Raw genomic sequence first — 12381 nt, 5'->3', positions numbered from 1 at the left:
CCTCACTATGGCCCCTTTACAATTTAGGCCAGGTTTGCAAGACCCTTTAAGAATATAGAAATAAAGTATTGCCTCCTCCCAGAAGACTTAGTCTTACTAAAAACTTATACAGAAAAATCCTCCAAGGGATTACAACCAAAATGGAAGGGTGCTTGTCAAATGTTGCTGAGTACCCTACTGATGTTAAACTCCAGGGAATAACTAGTTGGGTACATCTGTCCAGGATTAAACCTATTTCTTTTGCATTTTATGCAAGGCATAAAATGAGGACACCACGACTACATCTGTGAACCTTTAAAAGACCTCCACAACTTACTTAAAAGAATCAATACTCAGCTAGAAGTGGTAATGTGATGCTGTGGATGGGAACAGGCATGTTAATTTTTCTCTTTTTCCTAACTGTAATACTTCTTTTCCATTGCTTTGGCCAACCACGTCTTCCTGGGAAACACCTCTTTTGCGGTTGCTGGGTGTAGAAGCCACTCTAAGGCCCAACTGGACACAATGCTGTCACTGTTAATTCTGTTGGCTCTCTCAATTATCCTGATCCAGTGTGGGTGGGAACATAACTCTATGGCAAGTATTTCAAAAATTATGGCATCAGGGAATCATCTTTGTGGTTGCTGGATTTTTCATCAACATCCTCCGGGTAGAGAGTTCCACTTTCTGGCCTATCTGGAAAATCTCACAGCCATATTCCCAGACCTCCTAACTAATTATATGATCCCAAAGTTCCCAAACCCCTACTTGCTTTGTGGAACTCTCTCCCACCTAATGGATTCCACCTGAACCTCCCCAACCACTATCACCTGCACCTGGGAAGTTGTGGCTCTATATCTCCAGTACACTAATGATTCTATCTTTTGCACCCACTGTTGTGTCAATGACACAAAAACAGAAGTTTCCCTGTGAAGCTCTGGTCCAGCTCTAGTTGCCAAGTTCCCAAGGCTGCAGCAAGGTAAACGGAATTCCACTTGTGAGCAAGGAGACCATATATGGTGCCTTAGAACATACAGGGGAAGAGCAACTGCCTAAGCTGGGAAGGTGGGAGTGCTGCCCACTTCTGGAAAACAAAGATTGCTCAACCACCTCCACTGGAACCAGGGAGGAATTTTCCATAGACCCAGTTTGGCAGCAAAGGTTAGGTGTCATACCCTGTAGGGCCTCCATTTGAGCCCCAACGGGGCTCATTTTTGTTCGTGGCCATGAATGGGAAGAAGTCACACCCCATAACCATGCCCGACTCTCCAAGGAGCCACCTGTTATTTTAGGTGTAGCTTTCCCTTGTATATCAAAAGCTTGAAGCAGAGGTGAATGTATGTTGACCACCCTTGCCTCTTCAAGGGTCACAATCTATAACCCCATAAGACCCAGGAATACCAGAAAGAAGCAAGCAAGAGGATTAATTCTGGCAGGATTCAGGGCAGCAATAGGACTAGTGGCATCCAGGGGGGTAGCTTTGCCTACCACGAGTCAACCCTAAAGAACTTTACTGAAATCCTAGAATCCTTAGCCACCAACACAGGACAGGCAGTAAAGGGAATTCAAACATCCCTAGACTCTTTGGCTAATGTAGTTCTCAATAACAGACTAGTATTGGATTATTTACCAGCTGAACAAAGTGAAGTCTATGCAGTTATTAGTAAAACTTACTGCACACATATTAACAACTCGGCATGTTGAGGTTAACATTCAAAAGATCTATGAGCAAGCCACCTGATTACATAGATATAACTGGGGCAGTGAACCCAGCTATCTCTGGTCCACTATTAAAAGTGCCATCCCAAGTCCACCTGGTTTTTATCAATCCTAGGACCTCTGATAGCTGTCTTGTTATTACTAATCTTTGGCCCTTGCTACTTTAACTTCTTAGTAAACTTTATGTCTTCTAGATTATAACAGTTCCAGGTAAAGACAATGCTGGCACAAGGCTTCAAACACATTCTGTCTACTGATCCAGAGAATAAAAGCATCCTGCCTCTTGGCCCCCTAGATAAGGTATACAGACATTTTTACTCCTCTGATGCTAGGCAGGGCCTATGCCACTAAAATCAGCAGAAAGCAGTTACAGAAAATGGGCCTTCACCCTTCTGCAAGGAGAAGTATCTCATCTCTGAGCAGGGAATGAGGTAAGAAGCAGGACCAGATGAAAGACATCTGGTCTTTCATCCAGACCAGATGAAAGACATCTGGTCTTTCATCCAGACCAGATGAAAGACATCTGGTCTTTCATCCAGACCAGATGAAAGACTGGCTGGAACAGTGGCTGGAACAGCCACTGAAAGCACCTCTTCATAAGACATGCTCACCAGTGCCATGGTGGTTTACCATTGCAATGGCAACACCTGGAAGTTACTGCCCAAAGAAATTTATGAATAACCCACCCCTGAATTTGCATGTAATTAAAAGCAGGTATAAATATGACTGCAAAACTGCCTCTGAGCTGCTACTCTCCAAACACCACCTATGGGGCAGCCCTGCTTTGCAGGAGCAGTCATGGAGCTGTAACACTGCTACCTCAATTAAGCTGTTTTCTACCACCAGCTCACTCTTGAATTTGTTCGTTAGTGAAGCCAAGAAACTTCTTGGGCTAAGCCCTAATTGTGGGGGCTCACCAGTCCTGCATCAGGGAGGCATCATCAGCTGCCCAGAGAGGTTCTCTGAGAGCAAAACAAAGAAAAGTTTTAGCCAGCAGGGAATCCAAAAGATGACCTCCTCTCTTTGGATGTTTTACTCCGGCAAAATAAAAGTGCAAACAAACAAAAAGAGAGAGAAAGAGAAAGAGAGAGAGAGAGATGTGTATATTGTGTCATAATACACAAAAAAGTGTTTTAATTTGCCAGTGGTTATTTTCATAGCTTTAAATATGTTTGTCCATTTCTCTAGTTCTTCAATTTGTTTCTTTAGATTTCATACATTGACCACACATTAATAAAGATGTTTAGATCACTTTTTTTGCCTCTATTTACCTTGTCCTTGTCTCCTTTCAATTTTTTGATATGAGTTATTTTTGTCTCTCTACTGGTAATCTTGAAACTCCAAACATCATCCCAAGACTCTATTCCTTGTTTGGTCCATTTTGACATATCTCCAATGACCCCTCACACCCCATATCTCATGCGGGAGGAGGGGTTCTCATTTCTAGAATTCTCTCTCAATTCTGGTCATATCTTTTAACAAGTCTCATTGCATTTGAATTTTGTTTGGTATCTGTGGCAGACAGAATAATGGCCTCAGCTATGTCCACCTCAATTTCTTGAACCTGTGAATATGTTACCTCATATGGTAAAAGGGGCTTTACAGATTACAGATGTGATTAAGTTACGGACTTTGAGATGGGAAGATGACCCTGGATTATCTGTGTGGGCCCAAGGCCATCATAAAGATCCTTATGAGGGAAAAGAAGCAGGCAGAAGAGTCAGAGGCAGAGAAGAGGTGATGATGGAAGCTGAGGTTGGAGGGATTTGGGACCAGAACCCAAGGAATGTGGATGGCCTCTAGCAGCTGGAAAAGTGAAGGAAACATTCTTCCCTAGAGGCTCCAGAGGGAATGCAGCCTGTCATCAGGTTGATGTAGGCTGGGGAGAATTTTGTCAGACTTCTGACCTCCAGAATTCTAAGATAACAAAACTGGTGTTGCTATAAGCCACTGGTTTACAACAGCAGTAGGAAACTAAAACGGTACCATAATTCTGGTGTTCTGTCTATGGGTTATGCTGCTATTATGCTTAGGGTGGCTTATGCACATTCTCTTGTTTCATTTTCTCAACCACCCTGTCAACTAGTATACCATGATTTCCATTTTATGGCTGAAAAACCTGAAATTCGAGGTTTAGATACATTGGTAAATGTCATATAAGTAATGAGTGGGTATGGGACATATCCCCAGGCCTGTTGAAGATCCTTTTCTGTCCTTAGTGCATAGCCTAGAACTTCCAGAAGTAACAACTGCTAAAAAACATTGGGAAAGTGGATGTCTTTACCTTGTTCCTGATCTTAGGGGAACAGCAGAAATACTTAATCACTAAGTATAATGATGTCTGTAGGTATTTTGTAGGTGTTCTTTATCAACTTGAGGAAGTTTTCCTCTATCCCTGTTTTTCTGAAAGTTTTTCCAATGAAATTTATCCAATGCCTTCTCTGTACGTATTGATACAATTACGTAATTTTTCTTGTTAGTGTTTTAATATAGTAGATTACACGGATTGATCCCATGTCTATCCCATCTTCCCAGAAGGAGAAATCCCCAAGCAGGCAGATTTTGGCAAAATTCTGAGTAAATTTGAAAAATACATTTTCTGATGAGAGATTAAAACTAATCTTACCAATTTCCAAGGAGAACAATAGATGAAGGTGAAAATCTACCTCAGTCTTCAACATCCAAAGGTTCAATCTTCACAAGAAAAATTATTCACAGAAAAATTATTTAAAACTTTAAGGAAATGGTTAATTCTGATAACATTTACATTTTTTGTAAAACGAAAGAATACACAGTTTTTAAACCAAAGTTAAAATATTACCCCATGACACAGATATAATAAAAATAAATATGTGCAAATTACAAATCATTTTCACTATGCATGTAACACTTAATCACAATTAACAGATCAAAGAAGAAAAATAATACGATGATTTTAGATGCTTAAAAGATACTGAACAAAACTGCACATTCAGGATAGCAGACAAATAACCACTACCAGCAGAATTTCTCTGAGAAAAGGATGCCCAATATCTTCACTACAAGTTCATATTTTTTCTGGACTAGTTTAAACATTACTATTGTAAAACAACCACCAAAAAAAAGAAGAAGAAACCAAAGAAATGTATGGAATGGGCAAAGCACATAGAGAAAATGTGGAAATGTGTTAAAAAAGTTAGGATGACAGAAGGATAAATATGATTTAAAGGTAAAGACATTCTGAAACACTCACAGTCCAGAGGTAAAAGGAGAAACTACTAAGAAACCATGATTCGTTGGAGTCACCATGAAAATTAGCATACACGAAAGCAAAATAGAAGCTGAAAACAGACCTAAAATCAGTGAAATAGTTAAGAACGAAAGAGGGGAGAAAGAAGGAAAGGGGAAAGATATATCACATAGTAATTGGCTAAAAAAAAAAGCAAAGCAAAAAAAAAGCACAAAATCTCAGCGACATCTCAAAGTTGCCACCCCACCCCTCACACACACACTATCTGAAAAGCAGGAAGATAGAGCTGCTGTCTAGATGGAAAATAGATGATCTCTGAATTGCTTCCATTAAAAGACAATTCTTTAACTGTGTGTGATATTTTTGGTTTACAGGTGCCTTCATAAGAGTGAGGAAAGATCTAGGGACATATCTGCTCACGTCCATGAGAAGAGTGATCATTGAATTTGTCATCGAAACCAGGACATTTTTGAGACTGAAAGAGATGAGTATTAACAACTCATCTCCATCATATTCCAGGACAGCAGGTGTAAACCAGAAATGTCTCAGGTAAACGGGTATCTATCTGTGATGATTTAAAAATTTTTCCATTTTGAGAACATTAGCATTAATATGTATTTTAGATATTTTGCAAAAGTCATTAGTATTAGAATTAATATCATAATATCATAATTCAGACAGGGTGGTAGGTAATTTAGATATGAACTGTTTATGAAAATCAGGCTCTTGAATCATGTGTTTATGATATATAATTTTGTAATGTAAGATTACTATGAACTCCAATTTTAAATTTAATTCATTCTACTTTTATATACTCATTTCTACTTTAGTTCACATTTTAGACAATGTTAGAAAATAATGGAATTAAACAAAAATCAGAGTTAGAAGAGGCATCAAGAAGTGGAATCCTCCAGCCCTAGATTTTGAGCATGAGTCCTATCTGTAGGACATTCTATCAGTGGCTGTCTGGTCTCTGCTCCTTTAGAAGACCATGCTCTGGCCCTCCCCATGGAGTGAGGAGACCAGGCGGAAAGGATGTGGGCCCTCCTGGAACTGGGGAGCCAGCTTGTTGGTCATTGTGTGCACCCTCTGACAGGCAGTGGCCAAAGGGCAGCTATTTATGAGCATTTGGGTGGAGTTTGGATAAGTGGGCTGGGGTCTCCCTGTGGCTGTGAGAGGTCCCCCAGAGCACCACATGCCTGGGGGAGGGAAGAAAAGGACTGGAGTGGGGACAGGGAAGGGTGAATCTCTCTGAGCCACAGAGTTCCAGAATGGAACCCAAAAGAGTATAATAGTCTAAATGTGAATCTGGAAATGTATCTGTCCGGAATTGATGGGTTCTTGGTCTCACTGAATTCAAAAATGAAGCCACAGACCCTCACGGTGAGTGTTACAGTTCTTAAAGGCGGAATGTCCGGAGTTTGTTCCTTCTGATGTTCGGATGTATTCAGAGTTTCTTCCTTCTGGTGGGTACATGGTCTCGCTGGCTTCAGGAGTGAAACTGCAGACCTTTGCAATGAATGTTACAGTTCATAAAGGGAGTGTGGACCCAAAGACTGAGCAGCAGCAAAGTTTATTGCAAAGAGCAAAAGAACAAAGCTTCCACAGTGTGGAAGGGGACCCCAGTGGGTTGCCACTGCTGGCTGGGGCAGCCTGCTTTTATTCCCTTGTCTGGCCCCACCCACATCCTGCTGATTGGTCCATTTTACAGAGAGCTGATTGGTCCATTTTAACAGGGTGCTGATTGGCGTGTTTACAATCCCTGAGCTAGACACAAAAGTTCTCCAAGTCCCCACTAGATTAGCTAGACACGGAGCACTGATTGGTGCATTTACAAACCTTGAGCTAGACACAGGGTGCTGATTGGTGCATTTACAAACCTTGAGCTAGGTACAGAGTGCTGATTGGTGTATTTACAATCCCTTAGCTAGACATAAAGGTTCTCCAAGTCCCCACTAGACTCAGGAGCCCAGCTGGCTTCACCCAGTGGATCTGGCACAGGGGCTGCAGGTGGAGCTGCCTGCCAGTCCTGAGCTGTGCGCCCGCACTCCTCAGCCCTTGGGCGGTCGATGGGACGGGGCGCTGTGGAGCAGGGGATGGCGCTGGTCAGGGAGGCTCAGACCTCATAGGAGCCCACAGCGGGGTTGGGGGGTTGGGAGAGCGGGGGGGGCACAGTGGTGGGGGTGGCGCTCAGGCATGGGGCTGCAGGTCCTGAGCCCTGCCCCACGGGGAGGCAGCTAAGGCCCGGTGAGAAATCGAGCGCAGCGCCGGTGGGCCAGCACTGCTGGGGGACCCTGCGCACCCTCCGCAGGTGCTGGCCTGGGTGCTAAGCCCCTCACTGCCCGGGCCGGCAGGGGCTGACGGCCACTCCGAATGCAGGGCTGCCAAGCCCACGCCCACCCAGAATTCTAGCTGGCCCACAAGTGCCACACACAGCCCTGGTTCCTGCCTGTGCCTCTCCCTCTACACCTCCCTGCAAGCCGAGGGAGCTGGCTCTGGCCTCTGCCGGCCCAGAGAAGGGCTCCCACAGTGCAGCGGCAGGCTGAAGGGCTCCTCAAGCTTGGCCAGAATGGGCGTGGAGGCGTAGGAGGCACCGAGAGTGAGCAAAGGCTGCAAGGGCTGCCAGTGTGCTGTCACCTCTCAGTGTTATGAAGGTTTATTTTTCAATGCAGGAGGATAGCACATATCTTATTTAATTGTTTTTAAGCTTGATTTGTATCTTTTAAATATTTAAATACAAAATATGGGATTTGGGCCCGCATTTGTACTCTTGCCCAGAGTGTGCAAATGTGAGGAGCCCGTCTTGAGTGATGGGGAGCTCGAGCTAACCTGAGAAATTCCATTATTGGACACAGCTAGAGGTTAAGAAGCTTTTTTAAAAAAGTAAAGCCAAAACCCACTTTTTATATCCACTCTTTGTATCCCCAAACTATATTTATATAAAACTCTTTAATAATTCAATTTTCTCCTTCGAACATCTTAGCTTTTCTCAACTTCATGTTGATTTATGGTCAAAACGTGTTCCTCTGATTCCTGTAAGAAATCAGAAGGAAAAGAATGCAAGATCTATGAGTAGTAACATGCAAATAAAATCTTACAGTTACAACACATTACAATTAAAAAGCAAATTCCATTACAAAATTTTATTTGCTCATTTCATCAGATGTGAAAGGCAGGTATATTATTACTATTCCTATTTTATAGATAAGAAAAGAGAGGTTTAAATAAAGTAGGTGATTTCCATAAGGTCCCCAAACTGGCAGATCTTCAGTCTGGTTGTACTTTAACAGATGTTTGAGCACAGAAAAGTCACTATTTCTTAATTCCAGTTTCTTCATTTGTAGAAAGCTATGACCTGTTTGCCGAAGCTGCCTCTAAGCTTCACTTGGCCTGTGTGGATGAAATGGGGTCAATTTCTGTATCTGCCATTGATTGCTGCATGACAAAACACCCCACCACTTAGTGCTTCAGACAAAGACACGTGCTTTCTCATGAGTCTGAGGGCTCACTGGTCTTTCTTCCAGTGTTCTCAACTGTTCCCTCACGTGGCTGCAGTTGGCTGCAGTCTCAGCTGGGACCTAGCTGGGTGGCTGGGCCTAGCTTCCACATGGTCCTCCACTCCAGGCTTTCTCTTGTGTTTCTGGAAGTGTTCCAAGATGCCAAGGTGGAGTGAGCAAGGCCACTGAGGTACCTGGCCTCAGACACTGCACCCAGTCCCTCCCATCAGATGCTATTGCTGAAGGCAACGGGTAAGGCTAGCGCAAGTTCAGAGGATGTGGACATAGCCTCCTCCTCTTAAAGAAAGCAGCAGCCAAGTCTCCTTGCAAAGAGGTATGGAGGTGAGAGTCACTGGGGGCCATCAAGGCAACAATCTACCACCTGCTACATTCTGACCCCAATGACTCGCATGCCTGCCCAAGATTCCCAAAGTCTCATCTTATCTCAGCACTGGGTCCCTGCGCATTTCAACAAGCCTGAGATCTGACGTAACATTCTCCCATTTTGTTGTCTGGGTACAGCAATAAAACCCAAGCTCCCCAAGTCTACCAAGGAAGGCTGCTAACTTTGGGAAGGGGTCTAAAAAGAATTGTACAGTTATGCCCAGTGTGTCAATATAGTTAATGCTCACCTTAAATATGTAGTCATGCAGCCAGTTGAAGGCAGCACAGTGACTCACCTTCTCCCATTGCGGCAGGACTTTCCCTGATGAGTGATCAATGCTCTCCATTAAAGGCTTCCTGTTTCCTTCTGACCCTGAAAACTTAGTATGCAAGAGCTATGCATTCTGTGCACAGACAAAGAACAACACTCCATGATGAATTGCTTTTATAACCCTTGCCATTATTTTCCAGTGAATCGTATCCTGTAAACAGGAACCTCATGAGAAAACATAAATGAGCAATAATCGTTTCCTATATTGGTAATCAGATAAAAGTCGTGATTCAATTTCCAATTGCTTTAACATGCATAAAACTCTCAGTGCATCTATATCAGAAAGGCAATTCCTGGATTCATTTATATATGTGTATACACACATATACATAAAGATACACACACATAATGATATGTATACATATATACGTGATATACATACATATACATAACGATATACACACGTATATACATAATAATATACATGTACACATACACATATAGGTACTTAATGATTCACACGTGCACATTATATGTTCATGTATCATATGTACATAATGACATGTATACATCTAATACATATACATATGTACATAATGATATACATACGCATACATGGTTATACACATACATATGCATAATGAGATATACATATATACATACATAATGATACACACGCACACACATATACACACATAATGATACACACACATGTATATACAGACATCCATCATACGCATATACACAGGTTTTGGGGCTCTAATACTTTTCAATTTTAGCTAGTCACCATTTTTACAGAAACATACACATGCATATTTGGATGGCTCACTTTTAGGGCTTCAGACAAACCACACTTCAAGCTGTCAGCTATGTCTTTCTGAGACGGCCAGTGTTTCCTAAGTGGATGCTTGGAGATTGCAACCATTAAAAAAATGGCAGTAAAATAAATGGCAGTAAAAATAAAATGAAAGTAAAAATAAAAAGGAGACACCCTGTGGTGAAATAATTTGGAAGTGAATTCTATAAGCATGGTGCAGATGGTAGGACAGCTTCGTTTCAAAGGAGATGATCAACCTCCATGGAGTCTGTTACCATTGGTCAGGCGAGGGTGTTTAGTTACTTCATCACTGACACAAAATCCTTTGCAGATTAGGGACTCTCACCTAGTGTAATGGGCTCTCACCTGGGGTGACAAGGCTTGTCCCTGGTGGCCAATCACTTGCCTAGGGTGACAGGGCTCTCACCTGGTGGTCTCACCTGATGTGACAAGGCTGCCCCTGGTGGTTAAGATCTCACTTGGTGGTCAGTTTTTTTTTCCAGTGTTCCGGTTAATGTTGATCAATGTGAAAAAATTATTCTTATTAAAACTAAAGCTACCTATTGGTTAACACGCTATTAAACTGTAGGGCCTGTAACGTGTAGTATAGGGTGAACCCTATTGTTGGTGCCATGGAGGAAGCAAACATCTTTGAGGTGTTTTTCAAATAAATAATTTTTAAAACACTGTAGGCTTTTGGTTCCAATCTATGCAATCAGAGTGATTGTCCCTCTAAGGAATGGGTGGTTACCTGGAAAAACATAAAGGGATTTCTAACTGTAAAAGCTACCTTTACATCTTGACAGCTGAGTTTGCAGGCCTGAGAGTAGAGTTTATTTTAAGCCTAAGAAAGAAAGAACTCAGGATATGATGTAAGGGAACTCTTCATGCTGCAAAGCAGCAGCATAGAGACACTCTGGATTAGAGAGGTGAGAGGAAGGCAAGGAAGTTGGCAGGTGGCATGGGGTAGGGAGGAGAGAGAACTAGGGTGGAAGCAGCCAGATGGCTTCGTGACTGTGTGGGGGCTCGGTGCAGGGTTGTGGAATATGCGGAAATCCCATTGGTGGGTTTGAGGTTGTGGCTCTCACCTTTGGGCTGCAGCGTGTGGCTCTGGAAAAATTCACAAGCCCCTGGGGCCTTGATGCTCTGTGGCTGCGGAGGAGGGTACGCGGTATGGAGCAGGTGACCACGGCCAAGAGCAGTGAGGAAAACAGCTCTGAAAGAGGGCTCCTTTCTGGGTATCTTTTGCAGATTCATTGCTGTTTAGCAAATATGAATGCAAATTCAAAAGATTAATGAGTTGTGAGAAGACTGCTCTAGGGAATTCTGGAAAATATTGCTGTCTAAGCACCAGTTCCTGCTCCGTTTTCCACACGCCCACTTTTTTATGAAGCAATGCAACAGCAAGGCGAGCGTGCTGATGCAGCCTGAAGGGAGCCCAGAGCCCCAAATCCTCCCACTGTCTACAGGAAGGAGGGAAGGGCTTTCTTCTCTCTGATGTCAGGAGAGAGCTGGAGAGTCGGAGGTGGCGGAGAGGATGGGCCTCTCTCAAGGCCTGCAAATAAAATCATTCTCCATCCTCACTTGGGGAGGCCCCACAGCACAAGAGGGTGGCCCACCTGCTGTGTGTGTCCCTGCAGAAGCCTTCCTGTCCCTGTCTAATGTTCCTCTAGCGGCCTTCCTTTCATTCCTGTGGCCCTGTCATAGCTACAGCGTGAACCTGGTAGGAGGAGCCCCCTCCTCAACAGAGAGGAACTGCAGGCTTCCCCCGAACCTGTTCTGCTCAGCAGAAACTGCTGCTGTCCGCCACCACTTCCTGGTTTGTCACAGCTGGAGGAAATCTAACTGTCCTAAAGGCCACAGGCAAATAAGAAAAAAAAAAAAAAAAGAAAGTTAAGGAAGCATCCAGCGGGATTTCTTGGGAGGGCTGGAGGAGAAGATATGCAATGACCTCAATCCTCTCTGGGCTCTGTGCATAGAACAATAACTTTGTTCCCCATAACTCTCACCCCACACCTTTGCTCCACTCGTAGCAAATCCTCTCCAAAGTGGTGTCTCTACTTGTTGCCATGATTTCTCATCCCCTCTTTTCTCCCTGACCTCCTGCCGTTGAGTTTGGGTCCCCATTCCTGCTCTGCAAAGGCTCCCATCACATCCTCCACCATGGTCATCTAGTCATGGCAGGGGCCTGAGAAGCAGGGAAGCTGATAGTATAAGTCCCAGTCCGAGCCTGAAGGCTCCAGAAGTGGGGGAGCTGATGTCCAAGAGCAGAAGGTGGATGTCCTGGCTTAACCAGAAGGACAGAATCTGCCTTTTTGTTCTCTTCAGGAACCCAATTGACTGGAGGATGCCCACCAGTACTGGGAAAGGCGGTTAGGTTTACTGAGTCCACTGATTGAAATGCTGATCCTTTCCAGAGACGCCTTCACAGGCACACCCAGAAATAATGGTTTACCTGTGATGTGGGAATCCTTAGCCCAGTCAA

General features: G+C 43.6%; 1 protein-coding gene across 2 annotated transcripts in view; it reads left to right on the top strand.

The window, feature by feature from the left end:
* The window catches only part of DIRAS2 (DIRAS family GTPase 2), a 155030-nt gene that overhangs the window by 42096 nt on the left and 100553 nt on the right, over positions 1-12381 (top strand). For both annotated transcript variants that reach the window (XM_058446169.1, XM_058446170.1), the window contains exon 2: positions 5302-5476. The gene's annotated coding sequence lies outside the window, so the exon portion shown is untranslated. The remainder of the gene's footprint in view (positions 1-5301; positions 5477-12381) is intronic.

The sequence above is a fragment of the Hylobates moloch genome, unplaced genomic scaffold (assembly GCF_009828535.3).
Source record: "Hylobates moloch isolate HMO894 unplaced genomic scaffold, HMol_V3 SCAFFOLD_10, whole genome shotgun sequence".
NCBI lineage: Eukaryota > Metazoa > Chordata > Mammalia > Primates > Hylobatidae > Hylobates > Hylobates moloch.
Note: the sequence above shows the minus strand (reverse complement) of the source record. Positions and strands in the feature narration are given on the sequence as shown.